Source organism: Ambystoma mexicanum, chromosome 5q, assembly GCF_040938575.1.
Source record: "Ambystoma mexicanum isolate Mex_15411 chromosome 5q, UKY_AmexF1_1, whole genome shotgun sequence".
Taxonomy (NCBI): domain Eukaryota; kingdom Metazoa; phylum Chordata; class Amphibia; order Caudata; family Ambystomatidae; genus Ambystoma; species Ambystoma mexicanum.
The window spans coordinates 1,351,715,129-1,351,729,581 of record NC_090933.1 but is presented as its reverse complement, the minus strand read 5'-3'; positions in this window follow the sequence as shown (position 1 = coordinate 1,351,729,581).

Below are 14,453 nucleotides of genomic sequence, written 5' to 3'. Positions count from 1 at the left end.
TCAGCGTGAAATCCGAGGAAAGGCCCTTAGCGCGTAAGCGCGTCAGCACGCATACGCAATTCTATTGGACCAGAGTCCCTCAGCGCGTAAGCGCGTCTGTGACGTGACCCGCACGGGTGTTCCCCACTCAGCACGTGATGACGGGGCACACGTGGAGATACTGCACGTCAGAGTGTCATCGCGTGTAATTGGACAAAAGTGCGCGTACACGCGATTGGCCTATGTACGTGTATTCAATGGGTGCGTGGCCACTTACACACGCAAGTACGTCAGCGAACCTGTATCACGTGGTGCGTGTGAATTTCCGCACGCTATTGGACTGGGAACTGGATTCCAGGGGTGCGCGGGTCACACGCTGTATCCCGTGGTGCGTGTGAATTTCCACACGCTATTGGACTGGGAACTGGATTCCAGGGGTGCGCGGGTCACACGCTGTATCCCGTGGTGCGTGTCAATTTCCACACGCTATTGGACTGGGAACTGGATTCCAGGGGTGCGCGGGTCTCACGCTGTATCCCGTGGTGCGTGTGAATTTCCACACGCTATTGGACTGGGAACTGGATTCCAGGGGTGCGCGGGTCACACGCTGTATCCCGTGGTGCGTGTGAATTTCCACACGCTATTGGACTGGGAACTGGATTCCAGGGGTGCGCGGGTCACACGCTCGCCTAGAACACGCGCTAAGCATAAATTGCGGACTTTAACAATAACAAGCTCAGACGCCAGGATGAACATACCGTTCCTAGCAGCAGTGGCAGTGGGCTACCAAAGGAGGAGGAGGAGGATAGGGCCAGAATATTCACACCCAGAACCAGCCTTTTCGGGATGCCTGATGACCAGGTGTATGGGAGGTACAGGTTTCCACCACACATCATACTGGACCTGGTGAGTGAGTGGGAGGATGACCTCACATCACCCACCCTGTGCTCCCAAGCACTCAGCCCCCTGGAGAAGGTCCTCAATGTACTGCACTTCTTAGCCACTGGATCATTTCAGCTGACAAGTGCCATAGTGGGTGGGGTGTCACAGGCCACCCAGTCACGCTGCCTACACCAGGTCTTGAACATCATGACTGCACGCCCATCAGTCCGCAGGCACATATACCTGCCCAGAACACCTGCAGAAAGGCATGCTGCCGCCCTGGATTTTTACGCAGTGGCACGATTCCCCAAAGTGCTAGGTGCCATCGACTGCACCCATGTGGCTCTACGTCCCCCCAGGGCATCTGAGCACATCTATAGGAACCGCAAGCACTGGCATTCCATCAACGTGCAGGTAGCATGTAATGCCAAGGGAATCATCACCTCAGTATATGCCAACTATCCCGGCTCCACCCACGACAGCTTCATTTACCGAATGTCCACCCTAAGCCGGGACCTAGAAGCTGGGCGGCATGGCGATACATGGCTGCTTGGTGAGTATGTATGCCACTGCACATGCATGCATGTTGGATACTGAGCAAGGTCACAACCTCACCAATGATACCAATCCCCACCTCCACAGGGGACAGTGCCTACCCTCTCAGCCCCCACATGATGACGCCAATTCGGAACCCCACCACGCCACCCCAGGTAAGATTTAACACAGCCCACATTACAACCAGGGGCATAGTGGAGCGCACATTCGGAGTGCTGAAGTCACGCTTTCGCTCCCTTGACCGTTCTGGCGGGCAGCTGTTATACGCTCCCCCAGTAGTGTGCAGGATCATAGTGGCAGCATGTGTCCTGCACAACGTTGCAACACGCCGGGGCCTGGCCGTGGACATGGTGGTGGCCCCACATCCCCAACCACATGCACAGCCGCTGCGCATGGGAGGGGAAAGGGCACGGGGGGAGGCAGCCCGTACACAGCTAGTGGCTAATTACTTCACATAGAAATCACACCCCTGTGGAGTGCACACTGCCCTGGCACATTCCATCTGACAATCAATGATGACTCAACCTGACACTGATCCTGAATGTGTGGAGAATGAACCGGGAATTCCATGTCAGCCTGAGATTGTTCACCTGGAAGTGTCACAATGTGTGCATCCCTACCCACACAGACACCACCAATGCAGTTTTGTGAAGTTACACATTGAAGCAGCTAAAATGAATACCCACTTGCAAAATGCAACAAGAGGACAGTGCCATGTCAGCCAACCCAACCCCAGCACTGCCACACGACACACCGTGCCATGTCATGCTAATTGCAGGTAAACAAAGTAATCCCCACAACATGACATCACTCTCACTATGTACAGTGGCACTATTAGAAACCTGCAACACCTGAAATGCTCACAGCAATGCCGGACCAACAACATACTTGAGCACGTAGTACCATTAACATGACATCAAAAAGGTTACATATTAGTAGTCTCACCACCTGGAAATGCCTGCACTCCCACCACTACCAACTGTGCAGTGTTGGCGCCATGTAGAGTTGTAGGTGCACTGCTGCCAACATGGTCCCCTTCGCCAGACTAGAGGTCCTTGTGTGGACTTGAGGAAGGGACCTGCAAATTGGGAGGTAGACACAGAAGAAGAGTTACACATCAATGCAACATGCAGTGTACAACACAACAGCAATATGCACTATGAATGTATACACAGTATTGACTACAGACTGGCCACACAGCTCATGGGAGTCCAACGTCACTGTGTAATTCACTGTCACTTGGGCACACCCTTTGCAAGCCCATGGAAACGGGAAGCAGGAGGGGTGTGTGTGACTCAAACCCAAGCATCTGAACCAAATACATTACAAGCCTGCATGTGCCCAGCCACAATGCAGCGTATGCCCACAGGAACCACGGAAGCCAACACATCGAAGCCAACAGATCGGAGCCAACAGATCGGAGCCAACAGATCGGAGCCAACAGATCGGAGCCAACAGATCGGAGCCAACAGATCGGAGCCAACAGATCCTCCCAAAAAAATTGGGAATAAAAGAAATCAAAATAAAAATAAAAATAAGAAACAATCAAAAATGGCCATTAATGGGCCCGGGGGGGTTGGGGAGGCCACCCAGGAGGTCCGAGGACAGGATGCACACCAGAACCCACCTGCGTGGATCCTGGGAAGATAAAACACCTCCATGGGCTCATGGCCCACACGGCTACCCTATTGTGGGAGTGTCACTGCTGTCGCTATTATCACCCTGTGCAGCTGCATCCGGAGGTGGTTGCACTATGGGAGGCAGCCCACGCAAGGCCCTAGTCTGCTCCTCCATGGCTGCAAGCATGCAGGTGTGGTAGGTCTGGTTCTGGAGGATGAGTGTGCGGAGGTCCCCATGCAACAACTCACGGGATGCCCGGACCTCCGCCCTCGTTGCCTGCATCTCAGCTGAGAGCGTACGGGTGAGACGCTCCAGCTGCTGTTCTGTCCTTTGGTGTGTTGAAGCCTCAAGCTCAACAAGAGTCGTCCTGAGGTGTAGGAGCTCCTGCCTCAGGGCTTCCCTGTGGCCCTGGGACTCAATGGAGATGGCCTCCTGCAGAGTCGCCAGTGCCGCCCGCCTGTCCCTGTTGGACCCCAACATGTCCTCCCTGTGTGACTGGCAGATGGAGTCGGTTGCCTGCTCTAGTCGCTCCATCAGCCTTTCTGGGGGGACAATGGAAGTGGCCACCCTATCCATGGCCTGAGCCATCATCTCGGATGATGCAGCCTGTTGGGTAGCCATACCGTAAATGGATTGCTCCCATGCGGTATTGCCGGGTGGCGTACGGCCACCACGTCGGCGGGCACCACACCTGTCTGGGGCAAGGCGAACTGCGCCTTGCTGTGCCGGCACTGCCTGAGGCTGCAGGACTGCATTCCCCCTCTGATCTGCTGGCCCAGGAACAGGATCAGATGTTGCGGAGTGTGACCCTGCATCCGTAACCACCGAAGGCGTAGCTGCCAACACTGACATCCCCATGGAGGGTACTGACCCTGGTGCAGGTGGGTGAGACAGAACAGAATCCCTCCCTGGAACACTCACCAGCGACGGCACGTAGGTCTCATCCGAATCAACACCTGAGTACAGCTCGGGGGAGGTGCAGCCAGAGACACCCCTTGAGAGCACGACCTGCAGCACTTGTGGGTTCTCCCCCACCACCACACCACGTCCCTCACTGGTGGTTGGTCGGCCCTGGGACACCTCCTGGGTCTGCACCATCTCCACAACCCCAGCAGTATCAGGTGCGTCTTCCCCTGCAAAGACATGAAAACAAAGTAATGGAAACAGGCATTAGCACCATGGCACACATTGAGGGCTGAGAAGCAAGAGAACCAGTACTTGATTGACACATGTCCCACATGACTAAAACCCTCCCATGCATGCACCCTCACTGCGTATGAAGTGCAGGCAAACGGCACACACTGATGACACCAAGATGGAAGATGAACAAATTTTCTGCATGCTGCCTGGCAGTGGCATCACACATTGGCCTGTGATTGGCAGGTGAAACACACATGCCATCACACATATGGCATGTACCATTGCTATTGAGTGAAGATGGAGAGGAGGGCAGCACCTATTCATTCAGTCGAGTTCCCGCATGTAATAGCTTTTCTGATTCTAACAGGTCAGATTTTTCACCTGGAGCTGCCAGTCTGTAATGGTCAAATTGCACAGGGACATGTGTGTACAAATGATATCCAGGTAACAAAGTCACTCCCCTTTACCATACCCATGTCAGACATGTGACTAGTGGACAGCGACATGCCTAGTGAAAGTGGTGGAATGCAAACAAACTGACTGAATGAACAGTGAAAAATAAGCAAATATGTTGTGTCAAGGTGACACTTCAAGGGCAACTGGCGTGCAGTTGTGCTAGATGTCTACTGTTGGCAGAAGGGATACTGCTATGGCCAAATGCAGCTGCGCATGAAGTATTGCATGAAGCACATGGCTGACCCATACGACTGAGGCGCACACACTCTCACCTGGCACCCAAACAGAAGCCCTCACACACACACCATGCACATGGATGACACACACATGCATGTGCACTCACCGGACAATGCCTCGTAATCAGCCAGATCTCCCACGCCTTGGATCTGTTCCTCCGTGACGTAGGTCCCAGCGACTGACTCATGTGGAGTGAGTTCCATGTCTACTACTGGAGACCCACCTCCAGTCACTAGAGTTGCGGCATGACTTGAGGCCAGCTTACTCTTTGCCCTGCACTTTAGGTCATTCCAGCGCTTATAGCAATCATTGGCTGTGCGCCTCACGATTCCAAGGGCACTTACGATGTCCGCAATGGTCTGCCAGTGTGCCTGGCGTTGTGCAGGTGTGGTCTTGGATCCTGCAACAATGACCATCTCGTTGTCATGTCCGGACACATACTCGACAAGTGCATTCAGTTCGTCATCCGTGAAGCTGGGCTTCCTGGACGGGCCGGACTGTGTAGCCGTGTCTGGGGCATCAGCCTGTGCCGGACGAGAACTCTTCCTCTTCCGCTTGGAAGGTGGTGGTGATCCTGAGTGTCCTGCGCCGCTCTGGACACTAGGGGCAGGAGCCCTGGTGGACTCTGTATTAGGAGTGTGGGATTGCACACTCAGCATGGGAGTGGGTGCAGGCATTGGCTCTAGTGTGATGGTGTCAGGGGGAATGTCAGCAGCATGGACTAGGACCGACACTGTCCTGGCTGGGTGTGTGAGGGCTGGGGTGGATGGAGCCGCAGCTGCCCCTGCAGCCACTCCGCCCTGCCTCCTTGGTGCAGCAGATGACCTTGCTGCCCCAGATCCACGTGGCATGATGGCATCAACGTGCACCAGCGCACGTGTCGTAGCCCTGCTGACCTGGAAGTCAGCCATGGAGTCAGCCAGGTCTGGTGCCACAATGGGCTGGTCCAACAAGGGCTGAGCATGGATGGTGTCAGCCACTTCAGCCTCAACGGGAGGGGGGGAGGGGGGGAGGGGGGGGGTGATGGGTGCCCTTGACTGGTCCTCCACACATGGGGGGACAGGCTCACCCTGCAAGTTACGACCACGTCCCCTACCGGATCCACCACAGCCACCACTTGTGGCTCTTCCACCTTTGCCACCCTTACGGAATCCTCGCCTCCCAGCCATGGCACTGATATTAATGTGCGTATGGGAGTGGCTGTAGACAATTGTCCTGGGCAATTGGGGGTCAAAGGAGTTGGGTACCAGATGGTAATTGTACCCTAGTGCTCTAGCACGGCTGATTGTAACCCCTGGGGAAAGATGACGGGTCACGCAACGCACAGGAGGCCCAAAAAAGGGAGATGACGTGCACGCAACCCCTCCTAGATCACGTGTGCAGAAAGAAAAACCTGCACTACGCTGTGGCACCCAGTAACACAAGAATGAACGTATGCGTGTCACACGCAGCCTAGAATGACCTCTGAAGGGGTAGGCTACACACGGGGCAAGCACAGAAGTTGGATACGTGCGTGACTCACCGTCTGCCAGGTAAAAGAGCGTGAAGAATGAGCGCGTTTGGCTGGCTAAACCCCCGCCAAAAGAAGATGTGTACGCTGTCTGAGAAGACAGGACAACAGTAGAAGGGGACACTGTTTGAGGGAACAGGCCCAGGTAAACCAGTAAAAGAGAAAAAAGAGAAAAAGCTGTCAGAGGTAACAGGGAATACGAACTGGAAACGCCGTGAAGTAAATCGCGTGTGAAACGACAAGAAGTACAGAATTCACCCACTCGCTCTCCACGAAAAGCACGTACAAGGAAATGGTGTTCTACATGTACCTTATATACAGGCCCACACGTACAGCGTCACTTACGCGGCGTGTACGTTCACCAATCACACGCTTTGTCACTCCTGCGTGTAGATCCATTTTCACCAATCACACGCTTTGTCACTTCTGCGTGTAGATCCATTTTCACCAATCACACGCTTTGACACTGGGACGTGTCACACAACAATTTCCTGCACGTGCAGGTGACTATAGGCGCGCATATGCTGTTGACGGGTTTACGCGCTAAGGGCCTTTGCTGACGTGTGGGATTTCACTACCTATCAGGCTGTCCACGCGTTCACACACGAGAGACCACGCTCCTGGCCAGGAGGCCAAATTACTGCCCCCCAGAGCCCTGAGCACGCTCCCACCTGCCATCTGCTGCTGCCTGACTGCCTGCTGGCCACGTGCCCCACAGTGCTGGTGGGTGGGGGTGTTGGGAGACATGGGTGGGGGCCTGGTGGAGGGTGCCCCTGCACTGGTGGGGGTGGTGGGAGACATGGGTGGGGGCCTGGTGGAGGCTGCCCCTGGTGGCGGGAGGGTGGGGGTGGTGGGAGACATGAGTGGGGGCCTGGTGGAGGCTGCCCCTGCACTGCTGGGGGGTGGGGGTGCAGGGGGACATGAGCAGGTGTGCAGGGTAGTCCCCTGTTTTGTAGGCTGCCTGCAGGGGCCGTGGAGGGTGTACAGGGAACACCTGTGAGGACCCACCCAGCCTAATCGCGTGTGATGATTCCCACGCACCCCTGTAATAGACGTACCCTGGCCAATCGCGTGTTAAACTTCCCGCGTACCCCTGTAATACACGTACCCTGGCTAATCGCGTGTTAAACTTCCCGCGTACCCCTGTAATACACTTACCCTGGCTAATCGCGTGTTAAACTTCCCGCGTACCCCTGTAATACACGTACCCTGCCTAATCGCGTGTTAAACTTCCCGCGTACCCCTGTAATACACGTACCCTGGGCAATCGCGTGTTAAACTTCCCGCGTACCCCTGTAATACACGTACCCTGCCTAATCGCGTGTTAAACTTCCCGCGTACCCCTGTAATACACGTATCCTGGGCAATCGCGTGTTAAACTTCCCGCGTACCCCTGTAATACACGTACCCTGCCTAATCGCGTGTTAAACTTCCCGCGTACCCCTGTAATACACGTACCCTGGGCAATCGCGTGTTAAACTTCCCGCGTACCCCTGTAATACACGTACCCTGCCTAATCGCGTGTTAAACTTCCCGCGTACCCCTGTAATACACGTACCCTGGGCAATCGCGTGTTAAACTTCCCGCGTACCCCTGTAATACACGTACCCTGCCTAATCGCGTGTTAAACTTCCCGCGTACCCCTGTAATACAAGTACCCTGGGCAATCGCGTGTTAAACTTCCCGCGTACCCCTGTAATACACGTACCCTGCCTAATCGCGTGTTAAACTTCCCGCGTACCCCTGTAATACACGTACCCTGGGCAATCGCGTGTTAAACTTCCCGCATACCCCTGTAATACACGTACCCTGCCTAATTGCGTGTTAAACTTCCCGCGTACCCCTGTAATACACGTACCCTGCCTAATCGCGTGTTAAACTTCCCGCGTACCCCTGTAATACACGTACCCTGGGCAATCGCGTGTTAAACTTCCCGCGTACCCCTGTAATACACGTACCCTGGTTAATCCCGTGTATAACTTCCCGCGTACCCCTGTAATACACGTACCCTGGCCAATCGCGTGTTAGACTTCCCGCGTACCCCTGTAATACACGTACCCTGGCTAATCGCGTGTTAAACTTCCCGCGTACCCCTGTAATACACGTACCCTGGGCAATCGCGTGTTAAACTTCCCGCGTACCCCTGTAATACACGTACCCTGCCTAATCGTGTGTTAAACTTCCCGCGTACCCCTGTAATACACGTACCCTGGGCAATCGCGTGTTAAACTTCCCGTGTACCCCTGTAATACACGTACCCTGCCTAATCGCGTGTTAAACTTCCCGCGTACCCCTGTAATACACGTACCCTGGGCAATCGCGTGTTAAACTTCCCGCGTACCCCTGTAATACACGTACCCTGCCTAATCGCGTGTTAAACTTCCCGCGTACCCCTGTAATACACGTACCCTGGGCAATCGCGTGTTAAACTTCCCGCGTACCCCTGTAATACACGTACCCTGCCTAATCGCGTGTTAAACTTCCCGCGTACCCCTGTAATACACGTACCCTGGGCAATCGCGTGTTAAACTTCCCGCGTACTCCTGTAATACACGTACCCTGCCTAATCGCGTGTTAAACTTCCCGCGTACCCCTGTAATACACGTACCCTGCCTAATCGCGTGTTAAACTTCCCGCGTACCCCTGTAATACACGTACCCTGGGCAATCGCGTGTTAAACTTCCCGCGTACCCCTGTAATACACGTACCCTGGCTAATCCCGTGTATAACTTCCCGCGTACCCCTGTAATACACGTACCCTGGCCAATCGCGTGTTAGACTTCCCGCGTACCCCTGTAATACACGTACCCTGGCTAATCGCGTGTTAAACTTCCCGCGTACCCCTGTAATACACTTACCCTGGCTAATCGCGTGTTAAACTTCCCGCGTACCCCTGTAATAGACGTACCCTGGCCAATCGCGTGTTAAACTTCCCGCGTACCCCTGTAATACACGTACCCTGGCTAATCGCGTGTATGACTTCACGTGTACCCCTGATATGCACGTTTCCCGCTTTGCGTTCCTTGTTTGGCAGCCCTGTAAACTGGTCCAGGGTTAGCGCAGCCCTTTGCGATGATTTAGCGATTTTGATGGCTTTTCCTTGCGCAAGGGCGTTCTTGGGGGCGTTACTGGCGCTGCTGCAGGGTCGCTGCGATACTCTGCGCCACGGCTGGTTTGGGAGCATGAAATCCATGAATACGCTGTGCGCGGAAATCGGTTTTAGCGCACGTGCCTGGCGCAGTCAATCGCACGCGGACACTCTGCGCCAGCCGCTTGCGACACTTTTCTGCGAAATTCTATGAATTACCCTGTATATCAGTGACTCACCCCCTGAAGTGTGCCTAAAATAAACCTTTAATGAGTCTAGCAATTATTGTATAGAATTCCAGAAAGACAAATTATTTGTTATTCCTATTCTTTCTTATTTAGGGTCACAGCTCAAAGTGGGAAACTTGTGAAACCCCCTGTTTTTTTTTAAATTTATTTTTATTTTATTTTTTTAAAGAGGCCTGAACAAGAAAGCCAGCCACTCCAGAAACAAAGAGCCACATGGCGCTGTCCACCCAGAGCCCAGGAGCTTCCAGTTAAAACATGTTTGTTAGGGGTAGCAAAGGAGACCACAGGGGTAGAAAGGGATGCTTTCTAATTTCTCTTACCAGTTTGTTCACTATTGCTGATACTTGTAGTTTCGTTTCCCCTTATAAGTATATGTTACAATAGAATACAATATTACAATACAAGTCCCAGAATGCAACGGGGAAAACCAGAAGAAAAAAAACAGCGACATTCGACAACACCAACGTGGCTCTGTTCTTGCAGTTACAGTCATGGCATTACTGGGTAAAGCCAAGCCTAATATGTTCTCACAGTGGCTGGTTCTACCAGGCTGGCAGCAGTGGTCTTTGAATTTATTGAAGAAAGCCATCGTGGGTGTATAGCGTTACATTCCTGGCATTAGTGGGCAAAGCCAACCAAGTGTCTTTTTACAGTGTCTAGCAGTACTGACCTTCTTACAGTGGACATGCTGGCATATATTATGGGCCGTGGCATCTATCAAATGTGTTGGGGACATGCCCGTGTGTATCGCTGGAGATCTGGGATCTGCAGTTTGGTCGGGTGTTGCCATGCAGAACCGATTGCACACTGAGTGGCCTTTTACCTATTTGGGCGCTTCAAGGCTACTGAACCAGTGCTATTCTAGCCCATTGCCACCCCAAACAGCCCTTGGCGGTATTTGGAGTCTCAGGCTATGCTTGGTCGCTCGTGCTCATTACTGGGATATTTGTACGCCCCCAATTAAGAATATTCCCCAGCTGCCCTGAGGTGCAATCTCATTGATTTGATCAGCTGTGTCATTCGATCATGAGCAATATTAATATACATTGTAAACAACAACCCGTCTCTACTGGGATGCAATTACATGAAATTAAGCAAACTCAAACGAAATCTGTTCAATGCATTAGAAAGGACGCGTGAAGCAGACCCCAAAGCACTGTCTTCAGTCTCCCACCTCTTCTTCCCATGACGCGCAGGAGCTCACCTGCCCCCCCCCCCCCCACACACACACAGTGTCTGACCCACTGGATGGGTTTACCTGTGCCAACCAGGAGGGCAGCGGCCAGAAGAGCGCCCTGGAGGGCTTTCATGGCTGCAGGGAACGGGGTCGCACCGGTCCAGCAGAGTCTCTGTGTGATTTCTGCGTGTGATACCTGCGTGTGTTGTGGAGTGCTTCTGCACCATGTCAGTTGTCTGAGCCTACTGCTGGTGAGACGTCCCGTGTGACGGTTTTAACGGACCAAGAGAGTGCCGAAGAGTGTTGTGGTAACGCTGGTTGGGGCGTCACATTTGCAGCAGAGAAACAGGTTTTCTGCTGCAGCTTTTCTTTTTTTTGTTTTAGGCATGACAAGGGTGTCAAAAGCTGTGCGCGTCCACTCTCCGCCAAGCGCTGCGAAGCAGAGTGATAGGCAGACGCATGTATAGTGCTAGATGCGCGTGCACATCAATTGCACGAATAATCATGAGACCATATGTCACTGTTAATACTGCTTATCATCGCCCTTGAATTGTGCTTTAGCCCCCCAGCGGGGGGCATGGCTGGATGAGTTCCTGAGTGGACAGCAGGGTTGGTCGCTCTGCCCATCACCGTGGACTTGCGGGCATTATTAGCCGGTCATCTTCCCTACACGGGCCTTGGTGGCACTGAGCTGTGGCCCAGTTCGGATTTGTTTACTATGCCCAGATTAGCATAGACACATCTTCTCACATGCATAGATGTGGACCTGAGGGCACACTGCTGGGCAGGGAGCATAGACGGTGCCCTGCATAATGGGACGCGCCACATTTAGCACTGTGCCCTACTCACACTACCGCATGGCATCGGGTGAGTGCACACTTCCTTCCGTGCTTTCAGAAAGGGCGTGGCTGGGTGCTGCTGTGCCCCTCGGTGTGTGGCATGCACACCCCCGCTTAGGACAGCATGTCGGGTGGGTTACTGTGTGTCTTTTCAAGAACCCTTTTAGGTTGCATCGTGAGCTGTGTCTTTTATGAATGCATGCTGCCGCTACTCAGCATAGGGCTTGAGATGGCTTTGGCAGTGCTCACCTGCTCTACTCGGGTGTGTTTGTGATACGCTGCAATACTCCTTCAGACAGGCCAGGCTTACACAGTCTGTCTTGATTTATGTCGGTAAACTGGCCAGGGAACCCCGCTGCCCCGGGCATCTAGTGAGAAAGGACGCATCCAGCAGTAACCATGGAGACGTCAGCTGCCTCAGCTCCCTCAATTCTCTAGCAAGCCATGGTATGCTACTGGGATTTCTGCCAGGCCCCACAGCCATGTGCATGGCCTGTGGGTGCTCTCCCGGATCTTAATGGGAAAGTGGGGGGAGGAGGGCTGCTTAAGAAGACAGGGGAACGACAAGGAGTTGTGCTTAAGTGTTGGTGCTTGTAGAAGCAGCAGTACCTGGCGTCTGTGTGGGGGTGTTTTCTAGGATTGTACAGAGGAGGTGTTTATCTCTAGATAGGAGGCCTCGAGTCTTGGTTTTGGCGCGATGATCTGGTTGGTTGGAGAGGTTTCCAAGCTGGCTCTAGAGATGTAGAGACTTGTTGAGTTGAGATGGGAGGTGGGGGGGTAGTTCTGTGGCCATTTGTTTTGCTGTGAATAGTCATGTGGTGAGTGAGGGTGGTGCTAGGAAGAGGGCCCCCAGCAAAGGCCATCCTGACTCAGGAGAGTGTTTACACCATAAATACATAGAAGCAGTATGAGTGCAATGCCCCGCTGGTCTCAGAACCTGACTCAAGCGAGGTCCCAGAAGTGGAGCCCCAACATTCTAGTGACCTCTAAGGTGAGAGAACCATCTGTTTTGGAAAGTGCGTGCACTGTCGCAGGAAAATGCAATACTAAGGGCCTGATTCTGAGCTCCAGGTAAAATAAGAAATGTGCCATTCCTGGAGGAACAGCACTTTTCATACTTGCCCCATGTTCTGTATCTTTATAAATATAGACGCAGAATGTGAAGTGCTGTTCCAACAGGGAATGACACTTTTATTTTGTTTACATAGAGATCACAATCAGGCCCTAAGACTAGATTACGAGGAAGCCGGGGCCTATCCTCACTGATACATTTCACACACCTTTTGAGATGAGGTAATTGCCATTTAAAAATAAACTTTTAAAACAAAGTATCCCATGTCATTATTATTACTGTTATATTATTATTATTAGGATATTTATTGAGCACAGACCTAGCTTCGGGAAGCAATGGAACGCTTTACAATCATAAGAGAAAGAAAACAGCGTTGGAAGCAGAGAAAAAAGGAGCATGGATATAGCAGGGTCAGGCAAGGGTGGGCACTTGGCAGCAAGGGATCTACAAGAAACAAGGGGACGAAGCAGTAGGGAGCCGATCACTTTGTCTCAGGTAGGGTGGGGCGTGGAGGCTGTGTTGACCTAGGTGTTAGGGAAGAGCCAATCCTTGAAGAGGAAGGTATTGAGCTCTTTCCAGAACAACAGCAGAATCAATTGGGCCAGTCTGATGTTGATGGGGAGCAGGTTCCAGAGTGTAGGCAGACATGACCTCTCTTCTGGTTTATTCCTTCTTGCACCGTCTGCGTTAAAGTCTGCACATGTTCTTTCTTCTGGTGGATGGCTGGCCTCGGAAGCTGCTGGGATTCTATGTGAAATAGCTTGGGGACTTCAGGGTGACAGCCTTGTAGATGATGCAACAGGATTTGAAGATGATACATGCTTGCAGCTGGAGTCAGTACAGTTCGATGCGGGTCAGGTTAATGTGGTGACAGTTGATCTGAAAGACCAAAGAAATATCGAGGCTTAGTACCACAAAATGAAATACGCCAATCACGAGTCGAAAGATACAAGTACCTTTATTTCTGTACAGAATTCAAAGCAAAACAGATAGCTATCTGCCTCCCAACACCTCACAGTGTGTACCAGCAGACACAGTCAGGGGTGAGAGTGCTGGACATCTTAACACAGGTTCTTTTATACATTTTTCGAATCATTGCCCAGCCCCTCTCCAAACTAATAATTTACATGCAAGGGTTGGCGCCCAGTTCATATGACAAATATGACAATATTATTTAACAGTTTTAACAAGTTTGCTTGTCCATGAAGATACAATGGAAGTATTGGGTCTCCGGCTCATAGTAAGCCTAGTTTCAAGAAAGAACACAATATATTACAACCAAAGCACACTGTTTGAGTTTTCTCTACATTGTTCCGTTGTTTAGATGAGGATGAGGCTTGTGAGCACAGACAACACTTGGATTGCAGTTCAGACGAGTCGCAAGGTTTCTTTGCACAGAACAAACAGTTTGCTCTCGGTCAGCCTAAATGTTGACACAACTCAAAGGTCGTTCGGTTCGGCTGTAGTTGAAAACACAGTCCACCATTTTAGGACACAAAGCCAGAGTTAAAATCAAAATGGCGTATGATTCTTAAAATGGCAGCGAATTTGATCAGAAATTGGAGCATTTCAAACAGGGTTTTCTGTGCAACGCGAATGTGCTTAGGCCAATATTCACATCAAGGTGGTATTACACGAATACAGTTTAAC